Genomic DNA, 12,578 nt, shown 5'->3' on the forward strand with positions numbered 1-12,578 from the left:
CTGACCCTGTGGCCTTGGGAATGTTGACCTGCTTAAAAGTCTTACTCACATCGGCTACGGAGAGCGTGATCACATAGTCAGTGAAACATAAGATATTACAGTTTTTAATGTCCCGTTGGTAGGATAACCGTAATCTTAGGTCATCCAATTTATTCTTCAATGATTGAAGATTGGCTAATAGGATTGATGGGAGCGGCAGTTTACTCGCTCGCCGTCGGATCCTTACAAGGCACCCCGACCTACGTCCACGATATCTCTGTCTCTTCCTCATGCGAATGACGGGGATTTGGGCCTTGTCGGGTGTCTGTAGGATATCCTTTGCGGCCGCCTTGTTGAAGAAAAAATATTTGTCCAATACGAGGTGAGTAATCGCTGTCCTGATATCCAGAAGCTCTTTTTGGTTATAAGAGACGATGGCAGAAACATTATGTAGACAATAAATTACAAATAACGTGGAAAAACACACATAATAGTACAATTGGTTAGAGGGCTGTAAAACGGCAGCCATTTCTCCGGCGCCAAGACACAAATCTCATTGGCTGTTAACTAACATTCTATTTGACCTTCACAATTAACTTTGGTGTTGAACTTATTTTCTCAAAGTCGCATTGCCCTCATAAGACAATGTTGGAGGATCTAGGTTAGATCCCCCAGGGGTGGCTGAATACAGGTGAATTACTACAACTCTAACAAGAAGCTAAATGTAGAGAACTGCAACCTTGTTCTTTCAATTGTACTTTTATGTGATACTCTATTGTTGCAAAACAAACATTGTTGCAAAATAGAGGTAGCTACCCCTGGCATGAAATAAAATAGTAAAAAACTAGTTTGAGGTGTCTGTTATCAAACATTGCACTACCATTGACCCTGATATTGCAACAATGTAGCTCTGTATCGTAGGCATTTTTCTTCCTCTTATCCTAATAGAAAATCCTACTTCATCAGAGAGGAAAGGGCCAGCAAAGCTACAATCAATGGTTGGCTAGTCAATATGTCAATCCAGCTCAAGATGCAAGGTGTGTCCAATGGTAAGTGTACAGTGTTTTCAGAAAGTATTCACACCCCTTGAATTTTTCCAAATGTTGTTGTGGTACAGCCTGAATTTAAAATGGATAAAATTGAGATGTGTCACTGGCCTATACACAATACCCCATAATGTAAAAGTAGAATTTTTTTAACACTTAATCAAATATCTTGAGTCAATAAGTATTCAACCCCAAATTTGCTTAACAAATCACATAATAAGTTTCATGGACTCACTCTGTGTGCAATAATAGTGTTTAACATTGTTTTAGAATGACTCATTTCGGCACCCCACACATACAATTATCTGTAAGGTCCCTCAGTCGACCTCAAAGACCAGGGATGTTTTCCAATGCCTCGTAAAGAATGGCACCTACTGGTAGATGGGGAAAAAAAAGCTGACAATGAATATCCCTTTGAGCATGGTGAAGATTTTCATTACACTTTGAATGGTGTATCAATACACCAAATCACTGCAAAGATACAGGCGTCCTTCCTAACTCAGTTGCCAGAGAGGAAGGAAATCGCTCAGGGATTTCACAGTGAGGCTAATGATGACTTTAAAATAGTTACAGAGTGTAATGGCGGCGATAGGAGAAAACTGAGCACATTTGGGCAGACTTGATACAAAATAGTCCAGTATGGCAATGCTTCTCTGGATCAATCTTAAACTTTGTACACACTGCTGCCATCTAGTGGCCAAAATCTAAATTCCGCCTAAACTTCAATATTATATTGTGGCCTTTCTCTTGCATTTCAAAGATGAAAAAAAACATAAAAAAACACGCATGTTTTTTTGTTTGTATTATCTTTTACCAGATCTAATGTGTTATATTCTCCTACATTAATTTCACATTTCCACAAACTTCAAAGTGTTTCCTTTCAGATGGTATCACAAATATGCATATCCTTGCTACAGGCAGTTAGATTTGGGTATGTCATTTTACGAGTAAATTGAAAAAAAAGGGTCAGATCCTTAAGAGGTTAAACTAAAGATTTATTTAGTGTCCAAACGGTTTGGCCTAGAAATTGTTATGACCACTCCAGTGGTGACCCGTCATTCAGGGCAGGTGAATGTTTTGCCTGTTTAGCAAGTCATTTTGGCATTAATACGTGTCACATATCAGTTTGCAAACAATGTAAAAAATATATACACTACCAGTCCAAAGTTTGGACACACCTACTCATTCAAAGGTTTTTCTTTATTTTTACTATTTTTTACATTGTAGAATAATAGTGAAGTCATCAAAACTTTGAAATAACCCACATGGAATCATGTAGTAACCAAAAAAGTGTTAAACAAATCAAAATATATTTTATATTTGAGATTCTTCAAATAGGCTCCCTTTGCCTTGATGACAGCTTTGCACACTCTTGGCATTCTCACAACCAGCTTCATGAGCTAGTCACCTGGAATGCATTTCAATTAACAGGTGTGCCTTCTGAAAAGTTAATTTGTGGAATTTCTTTCCTTCTTAATGCGTTTGAGCCAATCAGTTGTGTTGTGACAAGGTAGGGAGAGTATACAGAAGATAGCCCTATTTGGGAAAAGTCCATATTATGTCAAGAACAGTTCAAATAAGCAAAGAGAAATTACAGTCCATCATTACTTTAAGACATGAAGGTCAGTCAATATGGAACATTTCAAGAACTTTGAACGTTTCTTCAAGTGCAGTCGCAAAAACCAGCAAGCGCTATGATGAAACGGGCTCTCATGAGGACCGCCACAGGAACGGAAGACCCATATTTACCTCTGCTGCAGATGATAAGTTCATTAGAGTTACCAGCCTCAGAAATTGCAGCCCAAATAAATGCTTCACAGAGTTCAAGTCACAGACACATCTCAACATCAACTGTTCAGAGGGGACTATGTGAATCAGGCCTCCATGGTCTAATTACTGCAAAGAAACCACTACTAAAGGACACCAATAATAAGAAGAGACCTGCTTGGGCCAAGAAACACGAGTAATGGACATTAGACCGGTGGAAATGTGTCCTTTGGTCTGGAGTCCAAATTTGAGATTTTTGGTTCCAACCGCCGTGTCTTTGTGAGATGCGGTGTGGGTGAACGGATGATATCCGCAAGTGTAGTTCCCACCTTAAAGCATGGAGGAGGAGGTGTTATGGTGTGGGGGTGCTTTGCTGGTGACACTCTCTGTGATTTATTTAGAATTCAAGGCACACTTAACCAGCATGGCTACCACAGCATTCTGCAGCGATACACCATCGCATCTGGTTTGGGCTTATTGGGACTATCATTTGTTTTTCAACAGGACAATGACCCAACACACCTCCAAGCTGGGTAAGGGCTATTTGACCAAGAAGTAGAGTGATGGAGTGCTGCATCAGATGACCTGGCCTCCACAATTCCCCGACCTCAACCCAACTGAGATGGTTTGGGTTGAGTTGGACCGCAGATTGAAGGAAAAGTAGCCAACAAGTGCTCAGTTGTTTTGTCCTCAGTCCTCCTTTGAATGCTGTGTGTACTGATTCAGTTCTAAACAACCATCATCGAGTCCATCCTCACCTCTCCCATCACTGCAACAGATTGTCTGGTCTGCTGAGATCAGGTCATTGACTGCCACCTGCCGTCCATCGAGGTCCTGCACAACTCCAGGACAAGAAAGCATGCAGGAAAGATCCTCACTTACCTGTTCTACCACCTCTTCCAAATACTACCCTCTGGCAAACGGTTCAGGTCAATCATGACCAAAAACTCCCGCCATCTGAACAGTTTCTTTCCCCGTACCATGGCCTTCCCCAACCGGCCATCTGGTCCACGATGACCCTTTCATCCATGGACTTGGCACTCTGCAATATTTATCCACAGACTATGCACCTGGCACTATCATCCCAGAACTGCATGTTGCTCTTTGCACTCTGCACATCTATTACATGCATAATTAATCATGTAGCTTATAGTGTTCATAGTGTACATGCTGTACATCTGTTTCTTGTGGCAGCACCATTTCACAGAGTCAAATTCCTGTACATGCAAATGTATTTGGCTAAATAAAGCTGACTCTGACATGCTTTAAACTGAGTAGCTGGTTAATCATATGTCAGTTTACATTCTATTATTTAGGACAAGTTTCAGTGCCTTCGGAAAGTATTCAGACCTTATGCTTTGGGGGTGTTTTTCTGCTAAGGGGACAGGACAACTTCACCGCATCAAAGGGACGATGGACGGGGCCATGTGTACCTTCAAATCTTGCGAGAGAACCTCCTTCCCTCAGCCAGGGCATTGAAAATGGGTCGTGGATGGGTATTCCAGCATGGCAATGACCCAAAACACACAGCCAAGGCAACAAAGGAGTGGCTCAAGAAGAAGCACATTAAGGTCCTGAAGTGGCCTAGCCAGTCTCTAGACCTTAATCCCATAGAAAATCTGTGGAGGGAGCTGAAGGTTCGAGTTGCCAAACGTCAGCCTCAAAACCCTAATGACTTGGAGAAGATCTGCAAAGAGGAGTGGAACAAAATCCCTCCTGAGATGTGTGCAAACCTGGTGGCCAACTACAAGAAACGTCTGACCTCTGTGATTGCAAACAAGGTTTTTGCCACCAAGTACTAAGTCATGTTTTGCAAAGGGGTCAAATACTTATTTCCCTCTTAAATGCAAATCAATTGAAAACATTTTTGATATGCGTTTTTCTGGATATTGTTGTTGTTATTCTGTCTCTCACTGTTCAAATAAACCTACCATTAAAATTATAGACTGATCATGTCTTTGTCAGTGGGCAAACATACAAAATCAGCAGGGGATCAAATACTTTTTTCCCTCACTGTATCTCGGGATGGTGAGAGCGGTGGTGGATTGGCCCCAGCCTACGTCCAGAGTGCAGCTGCAACGTTTCCTGGGGTTCGCCAACCTTTATCGCCGCTATATCCGGCGTTACAGCACCCTGGCTTCCCCCCTGTCGGTACGCACCTCTCCCAAGGTTCCGTTCACATGGTCCCCGGCTGCTGACCGGGCGTTCCGGGACCTCAAACACCATTTCACCACTGCTCCCATCTTGGTTCATTCTGACCCGTCCCGCCATTTCGTGGTGGAGGCCGACGCTTTGGATGTCTGAGTGGGGGCGATCCTGTCCAAGCTAGCTATGGCGCTTCAGCTTTCTACCCAAAGATACTTTATGACCTTTTATTTGACTCTCATGTGATAACATACATTGGGTGCATGACCCAGATATTTGTCATCTACTCCTACGCTTTCTGTGAATTCACCAGCTTGACAGTGATGGCATATGACAGGTATGTTGCCATCTGCAAGCCGTTACAATACCACTCTATCATGACCACTCGAAAAGTATGGACACTGCTTCTTCTTACGTGGCTTTTCTCATGGCTAGAAAGTAGCATTGGTATGGGACTAACAGCTAGTTTACCTCTCTGTGGCGTCTACATCGATAAACTCTACTGCTCAAACTGGGCGGTCGTGAAGCTTTCATGCGTGGACACCACACTGATCAACCTCTACGGCTTCATTCTCACGTTTTCTCACGTCTCTCAAACGATACTCATCCTGATTTCCTATGTGAACATCATCAAAGCGTCTTTGCGTTCCCCGGGCGGAGAGGAGAAAGTTCATGCAGACCTGTCTGCCTCATCTGATCACCCTGACTAACTTTACCATATCCATCACCTTCGATGTGATGTACGCCGCTATGGCAGCAACACCAGTCTGCTGGCCCTGAGGAATATCATGGCGGTGGAGTTCCTAGTTGTGCCTCCTCTGGTAAACCCTATCATATACGGGATGAAACTCACTCAGATTCGGAATAGAGTTGGACAGATGTTCAACCGTAAATTTGCTGCCCTAAGATAAATGTATTGTGGTGATGCACTTGTGTGTATCAACATATCCTTCTTGTTGATCTATTTTACATAAAGCTATTGACAATTTTCATGTGTTCTTTTTCATGTACTTCAGGAAGGAAAAGGTGAAACTCACTCTCACAATTAAAAACCTGGTACTTTATTTATCTAAATATTAAAATCATGATGTTTTGGCCATCAATGGCCTTCGTCAGAATTATTTTTCATGGACGTCATGTGGAATAACTTTGCCCCACTTATTTGTCGTTAATAAAAGTCTTAGCCGTTAGGGGGGTTCTACTAAGCTAGCATATGGAATTGTTTTAAGATGGTCATACCATGGATTATTTAGATATTTGATTTGGAATTTTAGGACCCCTTTAGGTATAAATATATATATATATATAGAATAACACATTCATGAATGGCAAAGAAGACAGTCAAAAATAAATAATAAGGAATAAGGTTTTGAAGTGTCTGTCCTATATCTAGGAGATATAACAAGCCCAGGAAATATTTTTGTTTTTTTGGACACATATTTAACCCCTTATTTATGTTTGGCACTAAACTACCTCCATACTTCCATTCATTAGGAAAGGTTACTTCAGATGAGTCCCGTGACACTTGTGGGGGGTCATAGAGCAAAATGGTGAACACCATCGTGTTTGTGAGAGTCTCCCCTTTCCACAGTGGGAAAGGGGAGTTTGTAGTCCAAATGGAGTTACCGACTTCAGACGAGTCCCGTGTGGAGCAAAATGGAGAGTCTCATCTTTACATAGAGTGGTCATATTAGTTTGTAGGCCAAACCGTTCGGACGCTACAGATGTTTTCGTGAGAAGACCGATTTTTTAGATGTCTCATGGTCTGACAAACACCGCTGTAGCTCGGCCACCTTCCACCGCAGATGCAGAAGGCCGACATAGGCGGATCGCGGTGGATTGAGACGCAGCCAATGAAAATAAACAGATATCTCTACCATAAACTGACGGATTTCAATGGGTGCGTCAATTACTAATGACTGAGATTGTGTTTGGCTTCGCTTGATACGTTTAGACAAGCAGCCAAATTTGGATATTTTTTAACTCATTGGTCTTTTGACCAATCAGATCAGCTCTAAAAAGATCTGATGTGAAAATATCTGATGTGATTGGTCAAAAGACCAATTAGTGGAAGAAATATCAGAATTTGTCACGCCCTGGCTCTAGGGACTCTTTTAAGTTGAGCCAGGGTGTGTAGAGTTTATGTTTTGTGCTCGTTGTGTCTAGTCTAGTGTTTGTATATCTATGTTGGCCAGAGTGGTTCTCAATCAGAGGCAACGAGTATCAGCTGTTGCTGGTTGTCTCTGATTGGGAACCATATTTAGTCAGGTGGTTTTCCCACAGTGTTTGTGGGATCTTGTTCCGTGTTGGTTTGTGTTTTGCACCTGTGGACGGCACGTATCGATTTGTTGTTTTGTTAGTGTATCATTTAATAAATAAGTATGTTCACCTTCCACGCTGCGCCTTGGTCCTCTGTTCCCGACGATCGTGACAGAATTGCGCTGCCTGTGTGAACACAACCATGGAGTCATCTTGTTGCCTGACCAAGTAATGTACCAGTGCAGTCCAACACTTGTTTTTTCCATTGTTTTATAAATATTCCCACTATATGAGTTTAGAATAATACTGTGAAATTGTACAAAATTATAATGCCCTTTTAGAGTAAGAGCTGTTTGAAAAGACTATGAAATTTCAGCATGTTTTGGTAGGATGGAGATTTAGCCTGCAGCCTGTTTTGGTGGGATGGAGTTATAGCCTGCCAGCTGACATCACCAGGCGGTAAATTAGTTAATAATCCAACAAGAAAAATAGTTCCAAACCTCTCTGCCAATAATAGCTTCTTTTCAGTTTTCCCCTCCGCACTCAGACCACTCCCAGACAGTCCTAGAAAAATTATTGCTTGAAAAATTGTTTTGTTATGTTACAGCCTTATTCTTAAATTGATTATATTGTTTTTTTCCCTCATCAATCTATTTGATCTAATCTATCTCATCATTGATCATCCTTGAGATGTTTCTTCAACTAATACCATATATGATAGGGTGCAACAGTGTTGGGAACAGAATGAACTGTACTGATATTAATACATTAACCTCTCCAGTTATTGTGCCTGTTGTAAACAACAGAAAAAATAATTGCTGGCAGAGAAGTTGATGAAAGTGATCAAGTGGGAGCACACATATTAAAAGCCTTATTCCATGACTCCTTTGAGGCTTTCAAGCAAATAAATAATATTATGACATATGAGAGCACAACTAACACAAAGGTAAAACTACTAGGCTTGCTATGATACATATATTATAGACTTGCTCAGTGCACTTCCAACACAGGAGAGTTTAACAACTGCTAAGTTATCACAAAAAAAAACGTATTGATGTTGTATCTGCACAAAGGGAGCCTTGAAGTGATAAACATTTGAAAACAGAAAATAGCTATGGGAATAAAATATACCAAGGCTAACAACATCTTCACTTTAGAAGGGGGTCATAATGCTCTGATATCGCAATGGCTTACAAATGGAGACATACCTGTCATGAGCCATCACTGCTAGAATGTATATGTAGAACAGAAATGTATATGTAACAGTGGGCCAAGAGACCAGAGGTGGCAGAACAGGTTGGGGTGTAGGGTCGTCCCAAGGATCCCACTTTGCATCTGTTTGAGCAAAGCCTGAAGGTAGGGAGGGCAGCTCCCCAACTGCTCTGTAGTTATGCAGTTAACTAGCTAACATGACACAAAACATTCTCAGTTACAGTACATTATAAACTTCATTAGATTTTTTACATTTATTTTATTCTTTGGGCTACAGAGAAATTATGCCAAAATGACACCTATTTGTATGGTCAATTACAGCAACTATAAGTAGCAAAACACATAATTCATTATTACAAAAATAAAGAATCAGGTTATGTTTTAGCCTGCCTGATTTTAACCATCATAACACCATACATAAAAAGATTGAAAAATGGTGGACATATTAGAAAATAAACTAATAGAATAGTGTGAAATATAGCTGGAAGGTGTGCAGTATCATATCTGCCTTGTATAATTACAAATAAACAGCCAAATGAGAAGTTAAGCAAAGAGGCTGTATGTGGGGTACAAGTGTTAAATGGTTTGTGTTTTGTCTCTTTTGAAGACTTTAAATATATTTCTACATTCCTTACATATGAGTATATTGTAGGAAATATAGTACAAGAAAAAGAAAGCAAAGTGGCAACAAGACATCATATGTTATTCAGCGTAATATTTGAACAGGCAAGCTTGACTACCGAGTCATTGTCACAATACTCTAGAACGTTACCACAAAATTGCAGTCTCAAACTTATGGAGAAAATGATGGCTTTGATGAAATAATAATACAACCAGGACAGTAGAATTAAGCCACAAATTCTTTAAGGTGTCATAATTTTGTTATGCTGTAGAGGATAACAAATAAAGATATACAGTGCATTCGGAAAGTATTCAGTCCCCTTGACTTTATCCACATTTTGTTACATTACAGCCTTATTCTAAAATGGATTAAATAAAAACTGTTCCTCATCAATCTACACACAATACCACATAATAACAAAACAAAAACAGGTTTCTAAATGACGTAAATGTAATGTAAATGTAGAAATGGAGCTGCTGTGCATCCTGTGTCAATTGATCATCCTTGAGGTGTTTCTACAACTTGATTGGAGTCCACCTTTGGTAAATTCAATTGATTGGACATGATTTGGAAAGGCACACACCTGTCAATATAAGGTCCCACAGATCTGGGGAAGGGTACCAAAACATGTCTGCAGTGTTGAAGGTCCCCAAGAAGACAGTGGAAGAAGTTTGGATGGTCACTCTGACAGAGCACCAGAGTTCCTCTGTGGAGATGGGCGAACCTTCCAGAAGGACAACCATCTCTGCAGCACTCCAACAATCAGCCCTTTATGGTAGAGTGGCCAGACGGAAGCCACTCCTCAGTAAAAGGCACATGACAGCCCGCTTGGGAGTTTGCCAAAAGGCATGTAAAGGACTCTCAGCCCATGAGAAACAAGATTCTCTGGTCTGATGAAACCAAGATTGAACTATTTGGCCTGAATGCCAAGCGTCACGTCTGGAGGAAAACTAGCACCATCCCTACGGTGAAGCATGGTGGTGGTAGCATCATGCTGTGGGGATGTTTTTCAGCGGCAGGGACTAGGAGACTAGTCAGGATCGAGGAAAGATGAACGGAGCAAAGTACAGAGAGATCCTTGACGAAAACCTGCTTGTGATGAGGTGAGTCATGCGCAGGAGGGTAAATAACAGGCTTTATTCCGCAAATACTGAGTTATGCAGAAATGCGTCAAACACTCTAGTGCGCAAAACAGGCGCACTGGAAAATACAAGGCACACAGGGAAATAACCAAAATACACGGAGCTCACCAAGCTTAGCTATCCTCCACAATAAACAATCACACACAAAGACAAGGGGGCAGAGGGAACACTTATACAGGTATTAATGAGGGGATATGAACCAGGTGTGTGTAATAAACAAGACAAAACTAATGGAATGATGATATGTTCCAACAGTCGGGCCAGCACTTTGCGAACCAAGGACACATAATCGGCGCACGTAGTGGAATACACCAGAATGTCATCGATGTAGACCACTACACCGCGACCAAGCATGTCCCAAAACACCTCGTTCACAAATTACTGGAAGACTGATGGAGCATTCATCAAACCGTATGACATCACCAGGTATTGGTAATGCCCCGTGGTTGTGCAGAATGCTGTCTTCCACTTGTCCCCTTCTCGGATATGCACCAGATTGTACGCACAATTTTGTGAAGAACGCGCCCCATGCATTGACTTGATCACAGATGGAATGAGGGGTTGAGGATAATCATAACGTATTGTCCCCTTGTTCAGTGCTTGGTAATCAATGCAAGGGTACAGACCTCCTTCTTTCTTCTTCACAAAAATAAACTTGAGGAGGCGGGTGAAGTGGAGGGGACGTATGAACCGCTGGTGCAGGGACTCGGAGACGCATGTTTCCATCGCTCCATTTCCATTTCTGTGTGTGTGCGTTGAGGAGATGTACCGTTTTAGGACTTGTGTGTGCGCTTTGCTCTTATTTGCTGTGGGATGAGAATCCGTTCTAAATTTCTAAATTTGTTTGTGTTGGGAACAACGCAAACAGGGGTGAGTGTCTATAGGAATTGTTAACACTGGGCACACGGATATTTGGCTTGAATAAAATTAAAAGGAGTGTCCAGGAATAGCATGAAGAAATAAGGCCAGGAAATAAGGAAAAAGTATACTTTTAGGACGTCGCTGATTTAAGGAAGCCCTCAAACGAGGCGATCATTAGGATGGGCCGAAAATCCTGAAAACTCACTAGGTTGATTTTTAAGGTCAGTTCTGGGAACTGGGGTTTGTGGAAGATGCATTCAATTGTACGTTACCTCTCGACATATAGTTGATGAGGTATGTGTTCGAAGTAACCTCTCATTGAAAATCTGCAACTCGAGGTAGCAGAAATGTAGGAAGGAACAATGAGAAATAAGGAGCGACGGTAGCATGCTTAGTGTATTGTATGAACGGATGCATTCTTGTTGAATTGTGTGTGTGTGAGAGAGAGAGCCTATGCGTGTGTGTGTAAAAGGGGCGGTCTCTGCTGTGTGTCGACTAAGGCTATGACAACAGGGCTTTTAGTTTTTTGTAAGGAAATATGTTAGTTAAGGTTAAAATCTTATGAGTCTCCATTAGAGAGAACGTTAATACTTGTTAACTATATATGAGCCACCGGGAGGACGTTAAGGTTAAAACCTTATATGAGTCTCTATAAAAGAGAACGTTTAATAATTGTTAAAAAAACTATGAGCCCCTGGGAGGACGATTATTTGTAATGGATAAGAAAATAACTATAAATCTGCAGATTAGAATAAGTGAAGATCAGAAACTTGAAGTAGGATTTGTGTTCTATGTTCTGTGTTGGTTTGTGAGTTTTGTTAAGTGTTACTGTTTGTCTGTGTTGGAAATAACGGAGGGACAGCTGGTCTGGAGAGAGCTGCTTGGGAGAGCTCCTCTTGCTTTGAAATCGCACTGGTGAATGAGCTGCACATGCGTGGGATTTTATGAGATTAGAGTTACGTAGAGCAAATATGCCACTCCCCTGCCTGCACTGAACTGCTGTGACACGCAGACTTAGTGCTGCAGACAGAGAAGAAAGGGGCAGATTTTGAATACACACGGATAAAGTATTCTGTTTGATAAGTGGCTGTTGCTTAACTATGAAACTATTTGATTGAGATCTATTGAATTCATAAATGAGAGATATGTTGACGGATTAAAAATAAAAATAATTAAATAAATAAATAAAATAAAATGTTATTGCGCTATTTATAATATTCCTGAGTTAAGCTGTTTGCTTATTTCTTAGCGCGAATGTGAACATAGGTATGCATAAAATACTAAATTGTTGTCTGTTTCCTTTGTTCTCCTGTCATGTGAGAGACAAGAAGGAGGAGACAGAGAGAGAGAGAGAGGAGGTGCTGACAAGTGCGTCACCCGACAGTGTGTGCTGCTCCGGATCAAGTCCAATCAAGGCCAGTACTGTTCTGTTCACAAACTTACTTTCCCATACAGGATATTGTGTGTGCCTAGCATATTTCATGTTGTGACAATTTAACAGGGACTTGGCAACAGACTGATCAATTAATGTAATTAAAGAATTGC

At 41.1% G+C, this 12,578-nt stretch overlaps 1 pseudogene; it reads left to right on the top strand.

The window, feature by feature from the left end:
* The first annotated feature begins 991 nt into the window (after window positions 1–991).
* Window positions 992–5,848, top strand: LOC123487970 (annotated as a pseudogene).
* The last annotated feature ends 6,730 nt before the right edge of the window (window positions 5,849–12,578 follow it).

The sequence above is a fragment of the Coregonus clupeaformis genome, unplaced genomic scaffold (assembly GCF_020615455.1).
Source record: "Coregonus clupeaformis isolate EN_2021a unplaced genomic scaffold, ASM2061545v1 scaf1939, whole genome shotgun sequence".
NCBI lineage: Eukaryota > Metazoa > Chordata > Actinopteri > Salmoniformes > Salmonidae > Coregonus > Coregonus clupeaformis.